This window comes from Sarcophilus harrisii, chromosome 2 (genome assembly GCF_902635505.1).
Source record: "Sarcophilus harrisii chromosome 2, mSarHar1.11, whole genome shotgun sequence".
Lineage (NCBI taxonomy): Eukaryota > Metazoa > Chordata > Mammalia > Dasyuromorphia > Dasyuridae > Sarcophilus > Sarcophilus harrisii.
The window spans coordinates 326198202-326216054 of NC_045427.1; the positions used below are offsets into that span (position 1 = coordinate 326198202).

Genomic DNA, 17853 nt, shown 5'->3' on the forward strand with positions numbered 1-17853 from the left:
TCAAACCGAAATTGTCTCATTGCTTCTGATTCTGTGCTCTGGAGTAAAAAAGAACAAGTTTAATCTGCCTGACATAAGATATTTTCAAAAAACTCAATACAGCTAACCTGTCCCTAATGTCTGCAGCCAACCCTTATATGATATGGATTCAAAGTCCTTCACCATCCTGATTACTCTCCTCTGATCACTTTGCAGGTATTGATGTCCTTCCTAAACCATGGCAGCCAAAACTAAACACAATAGTCCAGATGAAGTCAAGATAAGGACAGAATACAGAAGATCATCTCTCTATTTCTGGAAACTGTACTTCTTTCACTGCAACCCAGAAACACATTAGCTTTCTGGCTGCAATGTCACATGGCTACTTCATATTAAGTTTGTAATCAACTGAACTCTACTAGCTCTTTCCCAAGACTACTGCCTAACCAAGCCTCCCCCATCTTATACTGCTGAAGTTGATTTTCTTTGTCCCCAAGTGTGCAACATTTACCCCGCTGGATTTCATCTTATTAGATTTAACCCAATGACTCACACTGTCAAAAGCTTTGGGGATCCTGGTGGCTACCTAGTATGCTAATTCTTCCTCTCACCTGTGCCATCTGCAAATTTGGTAAGTATACCATCTATGCCTTTATCTACATCATTGTTAAAAATGTTCAACAGTCTAGAGCCAAGCACAGATCCTTTATTCGAAATAGTAACTTTTTGAATCTTGCCATCAAACAGTTCTAAATCTGAAGTAACTAATTGCCAAATCTAGTGGCTGTTTCTCAGTGCTTGTTCTTCTTCACCTTTCTGCAGCCTTTGATATTGCTGACCACCCTCTTCTCCTTGATATTATATTCTTTCCAGTTTTTGTGACTTTTCTGATTCTCTTTTCTACCTCTGATTGTCTCTTGGCTCCAAGAATGAGTTTTCACTGGCTGTCTACAATCCCTGGAACTCTCTCCCTCCTTATTTCTTATTCCTAGATATCCTGGATGCTTTCAAATCTCAGCTAAAGTTCCACCTTCTGAAATAATTTCTTCCTTATTCCTTAATCCTAATGCCTTTCATCTGAAATAATCCCCAATTTATCCTATATATACTTTTTTTGTATATCACTGCTTGTATGTGGTCTCCTCCATTAGACTGAGTTATGTGAGAGTAGGTCCAGTTTTTTTTGGCTTTTCTTTGCATCCCCAGTACTTAGTACACTGCCTGGCCCCTAGCAGGTACTTAATAAATGCGAGCACACTGATTGTATCTGATTGAATTATTGTCTGATCCATATCTCTCCATCTTCTCCAAAAAATAGCATGAAAGACTTTATCAAAACTATATCCAAATATGACCTTCACCTACTACTTTAATAATCCTGTCAAAAAAGAAAATGGAGTTAATCTAGCATGACCTATCCTTGATAAAGTCATGATGCTGACCCTCTGTAACCATCTCTTAGATGATTTATTCTAGAATTTCCCCAGGAATCAAAAAAGTCCAAGGGAAGCTTACCAGCTCATAACTTGCAGACTATTCTCTTCCTCCTTCCCCACACCCCGCCCCATGCCCCCCGCATTTTTTTTGAAAGTTAGGGCATTTATTTCTCTCTATACTAGTATTCCTCTTCCTGTTTTCTGTGTTTAAACACTGCTATATAGTTTGACCTGTTCACATCTACCATTTCCCATCAGGACCCAAGAATGCTGCTCATCTGGACCAGATGACAAGAATTCATCAAGAACATCTAGAGGTTATCTCTTAACTATCTTCTTAATATCTTGGGCATAATCAAAAAGTTATCAAACTGTGCATACCCTTTGATCCAGCAGTGTTACTACTGGGATTATATCCCAAAGAGATTATAAAGAAGGGAAAGGGACCTGTATGTACACGAATGTTTGTGGCAGCCCTTTTTGTAGTGGCTAAAAACTGGAAACTGAATGGATGTCCATCAGTTGGAGAATGGCTGAATAAATTGTGGTATATGAATATTATGGAATATTACTGTTCTGTAAGAAATGACCAACAGGATAATTTCAGAAAGGCCTGGAGAGACTTACACTAACTGATGCTGAGTGAAATGAGCAGGACCAGGAGATCAATATATACTTCAACAACAATACTATATGATGACCAGTTCTGATGGACCAGGCCATCCTCAGCAACGAGATCAACCAAATCATTTCCAATGGAGCAGTAATGAACTGAACCAGCTATGGCCCAGAAAAAGAACTCTGGGAGATGACTAAAAACCATTACATTGAATTCCCAATCCCTATATTTATGCCCACCTGCATTTTTGATTTCCTTCACAAGCTAATTGTACAATATTTCAGAGTCTGATTCTTTTTGTACAGCAAAATAACATTTTGGTCATGTAAAAAAAATATCTTGGGCATAAACAACCTGTTGTTGTTTTTGTTTAGTCATTTCCAGTGCAAAGATCATTTTCCTTGGCAGAGAAAATAGAAGGAAGATAGGAAGCAGATCTGCCTTTTGTCTGTTCTTCATTCTTATCATTCCATCCACATCAAGCAATCATTTTATCCCTTTTCTTCCAATATACCTTAAAAATAAATCCAAAATCTTTTTTGCTGCCTTTCATTTTCCTTATCAGTCTCAGTTCATTCTGAGATTTAGCATTCCTATCATTTATTTTTATAGAACCATGTAACATTCATATTTTTTTCTGTTAAGGACCTTGCTTCTATCTTCTGTACATTTCTTTTTAAAGTATATGTAAGCTGGAGAGTTTCCTGTCAAGACACATTGGTCTATTCAGACAAATCTCATTTACCCTCCATAGTAAATTTGTTTCTCTTCGTATCTTCAGAATTTCGCTCTTGAATATCTCCCATCCCTTCCTTCTGGGATGCTTCCCTGGAAGCATCTTACTCCATGGGATCTTACCATTTTTTTCTCTAAACTCTTTAAAGTCTGCTTTCCCAAAACATAGGGGAAATGCAGACCAGTGAGGTCAAACTCAAATAAAAAGAAGGGCCACTAAATTGTACCTAAGGATCCTTGTGGGCTGCGTGGTTTTTTGGGTTTTTTTTGGGGGGAGAGGGGAGATTACAAGGCAATTGGAGTAAAATGACTTGCACAGGATCACACAGCTAGTAAGTTTCAAGTGCCTGAGATCATATTTGAACTCAGGTCCTTCTGACTCCAGGGCTGGTGCTCTATCCACTGCACCTACGGGTTATATCTTGACTTAGAAAACCACATATTATCATTATCTATGTTCTATTGGATTCTTATTTATTTTATGAAATATTTTCTATTAACATTTTAGGCTATATTGGTGAGTATTGCAAGCTGCATGTATAGATTGTGTCCCAATTCAAACCCTAGGAAGATGGTCACTTCCCCTCAGGGTTTCCATCACTACACATCAACAAGTAGTTCCTCATTGGTGAGAATCATATCCAGAATAAACTTTTCTCTTGTGGGTTCCTCTACTTTTTGAATGATCCAATAATCACTAATGAAAGTCAAATCTACTCTGTTTTTAGTAGAGAATAAGTTCTAACAGATTTTTCGATAACTAAAGTCATCCATAGTTAAAATACCATGCTTCTGTGCCAAGTTATTTCCCAAATACTTTATCTATTTCCTCTTTCTGATCAGATGGTCTGTAATCTACTCCAATGACAAAGTCTCTTCTATTTCTCCGTCTACCGATCTCTACTCAAATACTTCCTTATTATGCTTCCTCCCTATAGCTCCTAGATTTCCTCACAGAAGTATTACTTCTAAAAATACTCTGTTATCCTCCTCCCCACCTCTTTATTCTATGCTGTTATTGTTTTCTAAGTTTCATTCCATCAAATCTCAAAAATATCTGTGAGGTCAAATTTGTCTTATGACTTCTCGTTTGTTGTCTAAACTTTGCACATTTGTGTACAGATAGTTAAGGCTTTACTACCCAGATTCTTTCTTAGATGTTCTAGGTCTCTCAACTATCATTCTTCTTCCTTCTTTGTAGTGACTCTGTATGACATCTTGCTTGCCCAAAGCCACAAAGAGTTTGTGGAAGGGGAGAATTAGAATTTCAGTCTCTTGACTTCTTGTTTAGTTTTTCCCATTATAGTATATCATCCCCCTCTTGTAAATTCCTGACTCTTTCCTACTACACTTTAAGCCCCACTCTCCATTAACAAATTGGCCATCAATATAAAAAAAAATTGAGCTTATTCTTGTAGTAGACATGGAGAGATGAACTAGAGGGATCCCTCTGACACTGAGCAACTCTGGACACAGGAACAGCTGCCAGAAGCAAGTCTGTAAACTTCTTTCTGTCTTGACTGGCTTCCAACAGTGCCAGCTTGGAAATGTTGATCTTAATAAGCTATGTACAGACATGCAGCACGTATGTCTATGCTGTAAACAATAGCAATTCAGCCAAGGAGAATGACAGTAGGAGGAATAAAAGCCTCATTGGCATTCAATTCAAGCAGGATAGGAAAACAAGTGGGACAGACTTCTATGATGCTTGACCACTTAACAGTTTGCAAAGATTTCAAAACACGGTCATTTCTTCTTGCCCCATAAAAATGCCAGTGGTATTAGTGACCCCACAAGTACCAGTCTAACATTGAATTCCTCCTTAGGATCCCAGAGTTAAAATTAGCAAAAGGTGGGGCAGCTGGGTGGCCCAGTGGATTGAGCACTAGCCTTGAAATCAGGAGGATCTGAGTTCAAATTTGTCCTCGGACACTTAACACTTCCTAGCTGTGTGACCCTGGGCAAGTCACCTAACCCCAATTGCCTCAGCAAAAAAAAAAAAAAAATTGCCAAAAAAGAAAGGTCTTCAAAGACAGAATAATGACAATAGGGTTCATCCAAGTAAAATTTTACAATTTATAAAGGAATTTTCTCATTTGAGTCTCATAGCAATACTATTAGGTAAGCAATAGTTTGTATACTGTTATTATCTTTCTTTTCTTTCAGCTGGGGAAACTGAGGACTAGACAGCACAGAAAGTTTAAGCAGAACTAGAATTAATATCCAGGTCTCCTGAGTCCCTGCAGTGTTCTGTCCAGAACACTGCTATGTGGTAGTCATTTTGAATCCCAATTGAATGATATGGATAGGAAGTCCTATAAGAGGAGTGGGGGAAAATATGGGCTGAAGGATAGATATTATTTCTAGCTTGGAGTGGTCAAGGAAAGCTGCACAGAGGAGATGGGAGGTAGTAACCTGAGCATTGGAATATGGGCAGGACTCATGTAGGCAGAGTGGGACAGGAGAATTATTCCAAGTAAAAGGAATATCCTGAGGACAGGTAGAAAGAAGGAGGAGCTAGCTGGGAAAAACTGTGTGGGCAGCTTTAAATACCAAACTTAGGAGTTGGATGACATTCCATATGTGGACTTTATTGTTTGTTTTTAGCCAAGGGATAACAAAATTAGAAGTGAGCTTTCATCAGATTAATGTGGCTTCTTTGGGCATGATGTAAAAATCTAGGTAGAAGGTGAAGAGGTTTGAACTAAGGGGATGTCAGTGAGAATGAAAAGGAGGAGAGAATAGACCCATTTCCCAAACAGATAAATGACCAAAGGATATGAGCAATTTTCCAATGCAGATGATCAACAACCACACGAAAAACATGTTCCAAATCACTATTAAGAAAAAATGAAAATTAAAATAACCCTGAGTTATTACCTCATACCTACCAAAGTAATAAAGATGGAACTAATCAATGTAGAAAAGACTGTAAGAATATGTGCACATCAATATGCATTCGGTAGAACTATGAACTGATCCAACTATCCTGGGAAATAATTTGGGATTATGTGAGAAAAGTTTATACCCTTCAATCCAGTAATCCCTCTAAGAGATATACATTCTGAAGAGGGAGATGACAGAAAGATAAGTTCCAAATATACTAAAATATTCACAGTAGCACTTTTTGTAGAAGTAAAATGCCAGAAAGAAATTAGATGTTCATTAACTAGAGAATGACTGAACAAACTGTGGTATTTGAAAGTAATGGAATATTGCTGAACAATAAGAAACAGAAGTTGGGTAAAATTCAGAGAAATGTGAAGATTTGTATGAATTGATGCAGAGTAAAGAAAACCAAAGTTGGAAAACAATATATACAATGACTACAATAACATAAATGAGAAAAAACATACTAAAATACACTAAAATTAAGAGAAATACAAGTTACAAAGACTCTGAGTTATTACCTCAGACTGTAATCAAAGTAGCAAAAATAATAAAAGAAGGAAAGACCAATTCCATCTTTGGCCATCCCAAGCAATGGCCATATTAGTTCCAGAGGACTGATAATGAAACACATATCCTTTCCCTTTGTAAAGAAATGTGGACTGCACATACCAAATGAAGCATCCTCTGTCAGCTACAGTAATGTTTGGGTTAATTTAACTGGTTAAATTGATTTTCTCTTGTATATGGGAAGGTTCTGTGGAAAGGAGTTTTTTGAGAAGTGACTATGATATCGGGGACAATTAAATGATATCATAGATGGAATGTTGGGATTGAAGTCAGGAAGGCTCATCTTTCTGAATTTAAATCTGACTTCAGGTACTTACTAGCTGTGTGGATAAGTCATTTAACTCTGCCTTAGTTCCAAATGAGTTGGAGACTGAAGTGCCAAACCATTCCATTATCTTTTCCAAGAAAACCCCAAATGGAGTCACAACATTACTGAACAATAACAATGGGATATGATGCAAAGTACCAAAGTTCCCAATAAAGTATTTTTTTAAGGAGAAAATGGACATGAGAAACCTTGTTTCATCCTACAATTTTGGGACTTCATAATGTCAAACTCAAATAGAAACAGATCTCTGAATACTAACTTAGAAACCACAAATTAACATTATGTTTTATTTATTTTGTTAAACATTTCCCAATTACAGTTTAAACTGGTTGCAGCCACATAGTAATTTTGTGGTCCTGAATTCAATATCTCTAAACTATGAGACACTAGGTCAGTCTCAACCTCCTATCGAGGGATTTAGTTACTTTTCAGCAAGTTTTGTAGATCCTGCAAAATCACAGACCAAAGTAGGCCCTGAAGCCATGACAAAGAATGACCCAAGCCAACTGAGGTGGTTTAGAATTCCTGGGATCAGTCAGGCTCAGTAGGAGAACCCTAAGACAACAGAGTCACAAGGACTTTAGTCATCACTATGCCATCCTTATCAGTGCAGTGATATTACATTCCATCTCATGCCAATTCTAGGACTCAAACTTAAAAGTCCCTAAAATAAACCAACCCCCAAATAGCTTCTTTATGAGCACAGAACATAAGCCACAGACATCCAATGGGTAAGATAGAGAAAATTACTAAAGCTGTGGAAAATGGCAAATCTCCTACTAAACAGGTGGAAATACATTAGACACTCTACAATTCTAGAGAAGGACAAAGATGAATTTAAAAGAATGTGGTTATACACATTTTTAAAAAATCTTATAATTGTATAAATATGTGTACATATATTGGATTTAACATATATATATATATATATATATATATATATATATTTTTTTTTTTTTAACCACGTTTAACATATATTGGATTACTTGCCATCTAGGGGAGGAGGTGGGGGAAGGAGAGGAAATTGGAACACAAGATTTTGCAAGTGTTAATATTGAAAAATTGTCCATGCATGTGTTTTGAGAATAAAAAGTTTTAATTAAAAAAAAAATCTTAAAAGGTGGGCTTTCTTTACCCCTTCCCAAAATGCCTTCCTGGATCGTACCCTAGCTCAGAAGAGTAACTTCTTTGACTTATAATAATAATAGCTGGCTAGGACTTATATAATATTTAAGGTTTGCAAAGCACTATATATATATATACACATATATATAAAATTTCATCTGATCTTTACATCAACTCCATGAGGTATATGAAGTAGCTACATTATATTATTTATATATTAAGTATATTATAGTATATATAAATATATTATATAACATGTAAAAAAATATTATATTATTATCCCTGTTTTGTAGATGGGGTAACAGAGATCCAGAGTATTTGAGGCAGAATCTGAACTTTGTTTTTCTGACTCCAAGAGGAGTGCTCTATCCACTGTGCTACCTAGCTTATCTCACTCATCTTCTTCCAGTTTGACGTCCTTCCCTATCCTGACACCATATTACCAGTTCCACCATGTATAACTCTGGATAGGCTAGATTATTCCCCTAAAAAAACCAAAACTCACAAGACTATCAGAATTTTAGAGTTCTTTGTCTCTTAGTTATCATTTACCTGATAAATCAACTCATTTCAAATGAAGAAATTGAGGCCCAAGTAGATTAAACCAATTTCTCAAAATCCAAAGCTAGTTGATCCGGCTAAGACTTGAATATTCTTAATGCTTCAGTCCAATGCACTTCAAGTACACCACAATACCCTTCAAGTAAAATTTCAGTATCTTCAAATCACTTTTCCTCCCCAAAAACTCACCACCCTAATCTCTGTCATTCCTTCCTCCATTCCTCAACTCTAGAAGGCTATGAGCTCTTGAAGAGAAGGGACTAACTTTTTTTTTTTTTTTTTTTTTAATATCTCCAAGCATTTAGCACAGTGTCAGGCACATAGTAGTCATTTAATAAGATGCTTGTTGATTGACCATAAGTGTCCTTCAATTGGTGGAAGCGGTTTATATCCAAAACTGGACTCCCCTCCAATAAAAAGGAGGGAAGTAGGAGATTAAAAAGCGAAATAATACCAGCTTTTGTTCAATTGTGTCTGACTTTTTGTGATCTCATTTGGGGTTTTCTTGGCAAAGACATTGGAGTAGTTTGACATTTCCTTCTTCAGCTTATTTTACAGATGAGAAACTGAGGCAAATATGGTTAAGTGACTTGCTTAGGATCACATAGATAAATGTCTGATGTCAGATTTGAAGGTGAATGGATATAAAAATTAAATAGGATCTGTAAAGCACATCCCCACTGGCAAAGGAGTTCCTTATAAGAAAGAAGGTTGGCTCCCCCAGCAGTAACTCCCAGGCCATCAGTCTACTTTCTGACTTTAGTGTGCTGCCTTTTTGAGCATTTCTTAAAGCATGGCAATTTTCAAATATGAATCTGCATGCATAGCCCCTTTCAAAGGCATATCATATGTCATGTTATCCACAATTCCCTTCTTCTCCCTAATCTTAATATCCTCAACCCTGTGAATCTAAGATCATTTAAGCCTCATTTAGTAAACAAGGTTAATACCTCAGAGGTCTGAGTTACCCAAGGTTGGGTAATAGAGGGAGAGAGATCAGGAAATAAACCTGGATTTCTCAATCTTAATCCCTTTGCCAATCAACAGCTCTCACACCTTTTATGAACACACACACACACACACACACACACACTACTGCTCAGTGACCTAGAAACACATATGTCTTATCATTGTCAAAGCTGATTGTTTAACAATTATTAACAGAATAGGGGATCATGATTCTAATAGTTTTAAATTGCTAAAGGAAGATCATCTTAACACTGCAGGTGTTATACTCAGAGAGTAAGTATTTCTTATGCACATTTATAATTTTAAAATGTTTATTGTTATCTTTTATTTTCACAACATCAATATTTCCTAATGGATCAATCTTCCTTTACTCACCCTTTTTCTCGAATCCTTTCTCCCTCCTTTCTTCCTTCTTTCCTTCTTGAAACCCTCCTTCCCCCTCCCATTCTTCCATCCATCCTTCCTTCTTCCCTCACTCCCTTTCTTCCTTCCTCTTTTCTTCTCTTTCTTTTAATCTTATACTTTGAGCTAGTTGGGAAAACACATATTAGAGAGACCAATCCTTCCTCTTCAGAAAGTTAATTAACAAGTGCTTTCCTTAAAATAAAAAATTAAAAAGAGAGGGAGAAAAATTAGCCAAGAGTGATCAAATCCAAATCTGTTCATCCATGTATGTTTTAAAAGAATGAGACAGGAGAAATTCTAACTCATCCATTATTAGGACCCTGCCTCATCACTTCCTAATACTGGAATTTCTTTCTGGCAAAAAGAGAAGACAGGGATAAGGCATGAAAGTTGACCAGGGACAGCTGTGAGAATGAAGACTAGAGTTGTTAGCAATCTAAAAACAAACCAAAAACAGTTGTAGATTTTCCTAGGGCTGATGTCTGTTATTTCTGAGGTGGGTTCCTGGCTGCTACAAAGTCTAGTCTCCATCAAGTACACAAGTTACATATCCAAAATGATTGAATCTTGGGAAGCGTAGTTTCTCTTGAAGAATCACTGCTTAGAAAGCTGAGTGAAGAATCCCCTCTCTGCTGGCCTGTAAACTTTTTTGGCTGCCAGCCTTAGATCCTTACACTTGGGCTTCCAAGGCCTTACTGAAACTCAGGTCAAGTGACCTTTCTGACTAGAAACTTTCCATTTTAGAAACTCATGTGATTCTTGGGTCATTCATACATAAAATGAAAATAAATGAATGAATGAACCTGCTAGAAAGTATTCAAGGCTAAATGTGAATAGTTAAACAGTTTATCTCCATATAAACTAGTGAGTTTGAGAAAAAAGGAGAGCAGGATGTGCTTTCTCTGATTAATCCCCTGGTATCTCCCTCAGATTATCTACATTAAATTCATGATTGAAAGCTCAGTGGGATGTGTGTGTGTGCGCGCGCAAGCACCTGCATGTGTGTATATGCACCAATCTTTTCCTTTCTTTTTTCCTCCCTTTCTCTTTCTCCGTTTCTTTTTCTTCCTTCCTTCCTCCCTCCCTTCCTTGTTCCTTCTTTTTTCCCTCCTTCCCTCACTCCGTTCCTTCCTTCCTTCCTTCCTTTTTTCCTTCTTTTCTCCTTTCATTTCTTCCTCCCTCGCTTTCTTCCTTCACCTCTCTCTCCCTTTTCCTCTTCCTTTTCTTTCCTTTCTTTTTCTTAGTGTCTTTTCCTTCCTTCCTTCTCTTTTCCCTCCTTTACTTTTCTTTCTTTCACTTTGTTTCTTTTCCTTCCTTCCTATTTTCCTTCTTATGTCCTTCCCTTCCTTTTCTTCCTCCCTTTCTTTGTTTCTTTTCCTTCCCTCCTTCCTTCCTTCTTTTCCTCTCTTCCTTCCATCATCCTTCCCTTCCTTTCTTCCTTCCTTCCCTCCCTCCCTCCCTTCCTTCCTTTCCTCCCTTTCTTCCTTCCTCGGTTCCTTCCTCTCTCCCTTCCTTCCTTCATCCCTCCCTTCCCTTTTTCCTTCCTTCCCTCCCTCTCTTCCTTCCTTCCCTCCTTTCCTCCCTTCCTTCTCCTTTCTTTTTCTCCTTCCTTCCCTCTCTCCTTTCCTTCCCTCCCTCCCTTCTTTCCCTTCCTCCCTTCTTTCCCTTCCTTCCTTCTTTCCCTTCCTTCCTTTCTTCCTTCCTTTTTTCCTTCCCTCCTTCCATCCCTCCCTTCTTTCCCTTTCTTCTTTCTTTTCCTTCCTTCCTTCCTTCCTTCCTTCCTTCCTTCCTTCCTTCCTTCCTTCCTTCCTTCTTTCCTTTTCTTCCCTTCCTTTCTTTTCCTTTTTCTTTCAGCTGGTTGGGAAGAAATAGATACTTAGTGAGGCAAATCCTCCTCTTCCAGATGGTTAATCTCAGAGACATTGCCCCTTCTGCAATACTAGAAAAGCTGAGAGATAGCAGTCCTAAAATGGTAACAAAATCACCATTGAGAAAACAAAAGGGAAGTTATATTCGCCTGTGGTCTTAGTGGAGGAGTGAAGAGAATGCTGAAAAATGAGAACTGTTGAGGAGGGTTAGTTTGAGCTTCAGTTTTTTGGGGTAGAGAGCTATCTCTGGAACCACAGGATCCACTCAACAGTTTTCTCTAAAGGGAATTCAGGTCCTGGAGCAAACTACACTGAGTGAGCTTCTATAACATTTTTGTTGTGGTGGTTGAGTCATTTTTCAGTCATGTCCAACTCTTTGTGACCTCATTTAGGGTTTTCTTGGCAAAGACCCTGGAGTGGCTTACCATTTCCTTCTCTAGCTCATTTTACAGATGAGGAAACTGAGGCAAAGAGGGTCTCACAGCTAGGAAGTATCTGAAGTCAGATTTGAACTCAAGTGTTCTTGACTCCAGTCCTAGAGCTCCTTCCACTGTGCCACCTATTTTTAGACATTTTTAGACAGATGAAGTTGAATGTGCTCCCCTTGAGAGCAAAGCATGGTACAAAAATTCAATATGCAAATCTATATGGAAAGTGGGAAGGTTCCATCTATTTTGGAGAGGTGACATATGTATAGATAAATCTCAGGTATTTCTCAGCACCAAATGGCAGTGCTACCTCTTTCTGCATCTAATACCATCTCCCTGAATCATTAATCAACAAGCAACAGATAGAATGCTAGGCTTGGAGTCAGAAAAACTCATTTTTACATAGAACAGGAATTCTTAACCTTGAGAGGATCTGGGGAACTAGAATAGGGGAAAATATAATCTTTATTACAATAATAATAATTAATGTTCATATATAACTTTAAAGTTTGCAAAGCTCTTTACATATATTATCTATTTGCTTCTCACAATGCTTTGAGATAGGCGCTGTTATTATTATCCCTACTTTACAGATGGGGAAACTTAAAACCAGATTAAATGACTTGCCTCATATGTGTCTGAGGAAGGATTTTAATTCAAGTCTCCTGAATTCCAAGCCCAATGCTATCAGACTGTGCGACCTAGCTGATCGGATAGGACTTGTTTCTTTTGTAATCCTATGTGTTTTATTTTATGCATTATTCTGAGAAGGGGCTTCATCAGGCTGCCAAAGGAAGCTATTGTACAATGTTAAGAACCCCTGATGTAGAGGATGATGTCTTGAACCACATCTGGAAGAGGCTTTCTAAAGTTCAGGACCCAGAAAAATTGGCCATTCCCACAGGCTACCTCCCTCCTTCCTTCAGACCCTGCCTGGTGCTAAGTGGCTTATCAGTTACTAATGTATGTAAAATATTCATTCATTCCACAAGCATTTAAGTGACTACTACGTTCCAGGCACTGTGTTAATCCCTGGGGATTTTTTTTTTTTTTTTTTACACCAGCCCTGTGCTTTCATTGGTATAAGAAGCTTCCCATGGGGAAACTCCCTCAATCAATTTAGTTCACTCTCTGCTCTGCAACATAGTCTTAGAAAGTTCTCTGGGGCCCTGAGAGCTTGTTACTTGACCAGACTTGAAGAGCCAGTATTTGTTAGAGGCAGAACTTGTAACAGGTCATCCTGACTCCAACACAGTTACTGAGTTACTGGATGATTCCTTAGGAGTTCCAGTTACTGGATGCTGGAGAGATTTGCCATTTCCTTCTCCAGCTCATTTTACAGATGAGGAAATTGAGGCAAACAGGGTGAAGTGACATGCCAGGGGTCACCCAGCTAGTAAGCATCTGAGGCCATATTTGAACTCAGAAAGATGAGTCTACCTGACTCCAGGCCCAGTGCCCTCCAGGCAACCCAGCTGCCCCCCAGACTCTATGACATATTCTATACAAAACAGCCTCTTTTGCATTGTGCTAAACAATGAAATAATAACAACAATGAAATAATAATCATAAAGTATTTAGCATAGCGCCTGGAACATAGAAAGCACAATGTAAATATTAGCTATTATTATTATCATTATTTTTATTGTGCTATATAAATTTTACTGCTATTATTATTGTTATTATTACTAGAATGTTTCAATTTAGAGATCAGAACAATTGGTTTCCTATAATCCCTGACTCTCTTTTATTTCTATTGAGTTCTAGAAAAAAGTCATCTCCTCCAAATATATATGCATAGGTAAAAGATTATAGTAAGGATAGTAGCAGAAAATTGGGATTGACAACTGAAAAGAGGACCGTGGTGAGGACAAAAATACAATGCATCATAGTGGAGAGAACACAAAGGTAGGTATCAAATAATCCAACTTTGACCTAGTTTAGCTCCTAGTTTAGCTCCTTGCTTGTGTGATCTTACACCAGTCACTTCCTTTCTCTTGACTTTCATTACCTATTTGTAAAGAAAGGAGATTGTACTAGATTTTTTGTGTCATGGATTCTAGTCAATCTGATGATACTTTTTTTTTTAATGTGCAAAATAAAACACAGAATTACAAAGGTAAACTAAGTATATTGAAACACAGTTATCAAAATATTTTAAAAAAACAAACTCAATGATCCCAGGTTAAGAACTTCTATAAGGAAAGTAGGAAGGAAGTTTTTATATAGTGCTTACAAAGTGCCAGGCAGCATATTAAGTGCTTTATAAATATTATCTCAGTTGATCTATACAACACTTCTGTCAAGGTAGATGCGATTATTATTTCCATTTTACAGATGAAAATGAGTCAGACAGAAATGATTTTCCTAAATTCACACAATTAGTGTGAATATGAGCTACATTTGAACTCCTGGCTCCTTAATACCTGGCCCAGTGCTCTATAGCATCACCTAGCTGCCTCAGGACTAAATGATCTCTCCTCTCTCTAAATCCTATAATCCTCTTTGATTTCTCCCCTCCTTTTAGCTATGGCTAAATCTCTAATCCTTGATCTGATTCCATTTCCTGCCAAAGGAAAATAATAACTAAAAGCCCAAACATAGCAAAACCAAGATGGTCAAAATAATCACAAGAACAAACAACAATAATGATAGCCGGCACTTAGATAATGTTTTTGTTTGGCTTTTCATAGTGTTTCAAGGTTTGCAAAGCTCTTTCCATACATTATCTTATTTGATTCTCATAATAGTCTTGGAAAGTAGGTGTGATTATTATTCCATTTCACAGATGAGGAAACTGAAGCAGAGAGAAGTGATTCTCACTGTCACACAGCCAATACATACCTGAAGCAGGTCTGAGTTGAAATCCTCAATTCAACTCTAAGGCACTGAATCACTAGCTAGCCTTAATAATTTTTAATCTTATTTTATTCAATATTCCTTTTACTCCTAAATGAGTGGAGTGATTTGCTAGAGACCTAATTTCTTTTTGCTCAAGAGATGGCAGGATCTTTCTCTGCAAGGTATTCCTTGAACCCAGATGATGTCATAAAGGGTATTGTAGCAAGTGATTGCTGGTGTACTTTGGTCATAATTTTTTTTTTAATGCACCTACAGCATAAAATAAACTAAAAACCAAATGTCTATGTACAACAGACAGAAAGGAAAATACAGTGGGATCAGAGGAAGAGAAGAAGGCATAATGAAAAAATTACAAATATGAAAACAGCTGGGGGGGAGGGTTAGATTTCCACCTCCATCTCTATCAAGGACATCAAGATCTGACAGGTTGTGCAGATAAGACTCAAGCTGCTTTGCTTGCTGTCCTTACCCACCTGGCTGAGAAAACAGGAGCCCAAGATGGGATCTTTCTGCTGATAACATCCGACTCTGTTACAGGTACAGAGCTTAGAGGACAATTTTGTCACTGATGCATGAGGCACAGCAGAACCCATAGTTCTCAGGGTTCTGGCAGAACTGCAAACCAGGGCTGCCAATAAAAATCAGGAGGACTGGGTCCAAAAAGGAGCTGAGAAGCAGAGGCAAAGGGGGCATTTTTATGCTGCAGTTAGGATTTTTCTGACAGTAACAGCACTTTTAAAGCCAGCACTGAAGTTTCTCTAATGCAAAGGCTTTAATTTAGTCCTTTCTGGCAAAATAAAACCTTACTTAGCATTTAGAACAAGATTTCTTAACCTTTTTGATGTCATGGACTTATTTGGCAGCATGGCAAAGTCTAAGGACCCCTTCTCAAAATAATGTGTTTTTTATTTTAACAGTATATTTTAAAAACATAGCACTAGAAAATACCAAAATTAATTTAGAGGTTAATTGTAAAAGCTATTTTCCTCACCCAAGTTCAGATTCCTTGAACTCTCTAGACCCCTTAAGGATCCAAGGACCTCAAGTTAAGAATCCCTGCAGTAGAAGAAATATATAAGAAATAATACTATTTTTTAAAATTACAAATCTCAATCTTACTTAACATTCTTCATTGAAGGCCTTCAAATCACTAGATACTTAAAAATCCACATTTCAACTATACAAGAGAAGATGAAAGAGTATCATTTCTCCCAATTTTACAGGTGTTGAAACTGGAGCACAGGAAGACTTGGTGGAAAAAGCATTTGATTTCAGCAATGCTGGTCAGTCTCTCCCACTAAAGAGGATGAAGCCTCTGAATCCTTACCCAAGACTCTGAGAAAACAGTCTGGGCTTTCAAATATCAAAACCAACACCCAACCTTAATCAGGGATTGAGTACTGGCTAATTCTGGCTCTCTTCCAAAGAATGGGCCACTAACAGTGTTAATGTAGATGTTCTCCAGACTAGCACCTCTCTCCAGTTACAAGAAAAAATTCTTCATAGGTTCCTCTGAATGCAATAATCCTTCATTAGTTTCTCTGACTACAAGCCCACCAAGCAACCATAAATTTTTATTAGCATTTTGTTGCTTTTTCCTCAAATTCTCCTTGTCCAGGAGCCCCACCCTCACTACTTCTACCTGAACTAACAAAGACCATCAATCCATCATTCAACCACTAGGGACCAGAAAAAACAACTGATCAATCATAAACATTACTACTTAAAACATCCTCCCTGGTTCATGGAACCTACTACTAGCCCAAATGGGTCCATTTTCCTCTCTTCCCTGAAGGTCACTACAGAGATGGAGTTGTTGACTGACTTGGCGTGTCAATTTAGCAAGCCAGTCTTCTGTCCCATAAACTTTAGGAATTTAATTTACTTTGATGCATTCATGTAAAGGCTGAGGTTCACTCAGCTCAGTTAACCCTGAAACCTCACCTGTCCCCAATTCCCTTCTATAAGCAGAGAGCTAACCCTGCTTTTCATTCAGAAGATAACTTGAGTTCTAAAAAGGCTCTTCTTCCTAGAAGGTGAATGGGAAATCAGGACAGCCCTGTCACAAGATCAGAATCAGCAGCCATGAAATCTACAATTTTCCTGGAGAAGAAACCTTTCCATTAAAGACAAGGGGTTTGGTTCTAGTATTGCAGGCAAAATGAATGTACCTCTCCCCTAAGAGACATCCCACACTCCACCGTCAGGACTGGCCTCCTCCCTCTTGTGGGAAGAGAAAAGGAAAGAATGAGACCTCCCAGTGACTCTGCTCTGAATAGTAAAGGCAGGCAATTTGTAACTAAAGCACAAAGAACTCAGGAGAACTAGGTGTACCACAGAGTCCAAGGTTACGCTGTGGGAATAGGCTTTCTGACTCCTCTCCCTAAGAGATAGACTGAAGCAACAGCAGGGGAAAAAACAGAGAGGAAAAACATCAAGCACCTGATTTTGGAGGGGGGTGGTCTGGAAAAGGAGAATGGGGTGAAACCAGACAGTCCCTGCAGAAAACTGGGGTCGGGAGACGAGGGAAGGACAAGAGAAAGAGGAAAAGGGAAAGACTTAAAAGAGATGCTAGTGTCTGAGTGTCCTTGCCAGAGAAAGGTCTGTGTAGTCCCAGGCCTCTCTTATCCCCACCCCCAAATCTCCCAAATTGAGGGTGTAACGATACCCTCAAATTAGAATGAAAAGGATCGTGTCTAGATGTAAAAGGGGTCTGGGATCGGGCTGCAGTGCAGGGCACTCCCTTGGCAGATGGAGGTGTCAATGTGCAGACCTCCTTCCCCAGTCTCCTCCTCTTCCCCCCAGCCCCCAACACCTGCCTTTCCTTGTACAGGAATGATGATTCTGGAAGGCTCCCTATATCTTTCCCCCCCAAAAGCCTTCTTTTTCACCAGTGCTGGGGCAGTAAAGACCCATCCGGGGAAGGGGGGAGGTTGGCACAGTTTTTCCATGGTCTCCTCCCCCCTCCTCAATCTCCTTGTCCTTAGCTGTCTGGACTCGAACCTTTCAAACCCTGGCACGCCCCCAAGTCTGTCTCCTCTCTTTCCCCCCACTACGATCCCAGCTCCCTCCACCCGCC

At 38.5% G+C, this 17853-nt stretch overlaps 1 protein-coding gene across 1 annotated transcript in view; it reads right to left on the bottom strand.

The window, feature by feature from the left end:
- Positions 1-17853, bottom strand: part of TMEM229B (transmembrane protein 229B) — a 56700-nt gene that overhangs the window by 38004 nt on the left and 843 nt on the right. The gene's annotated exons all lie outside the window — the stretch shown is intronic.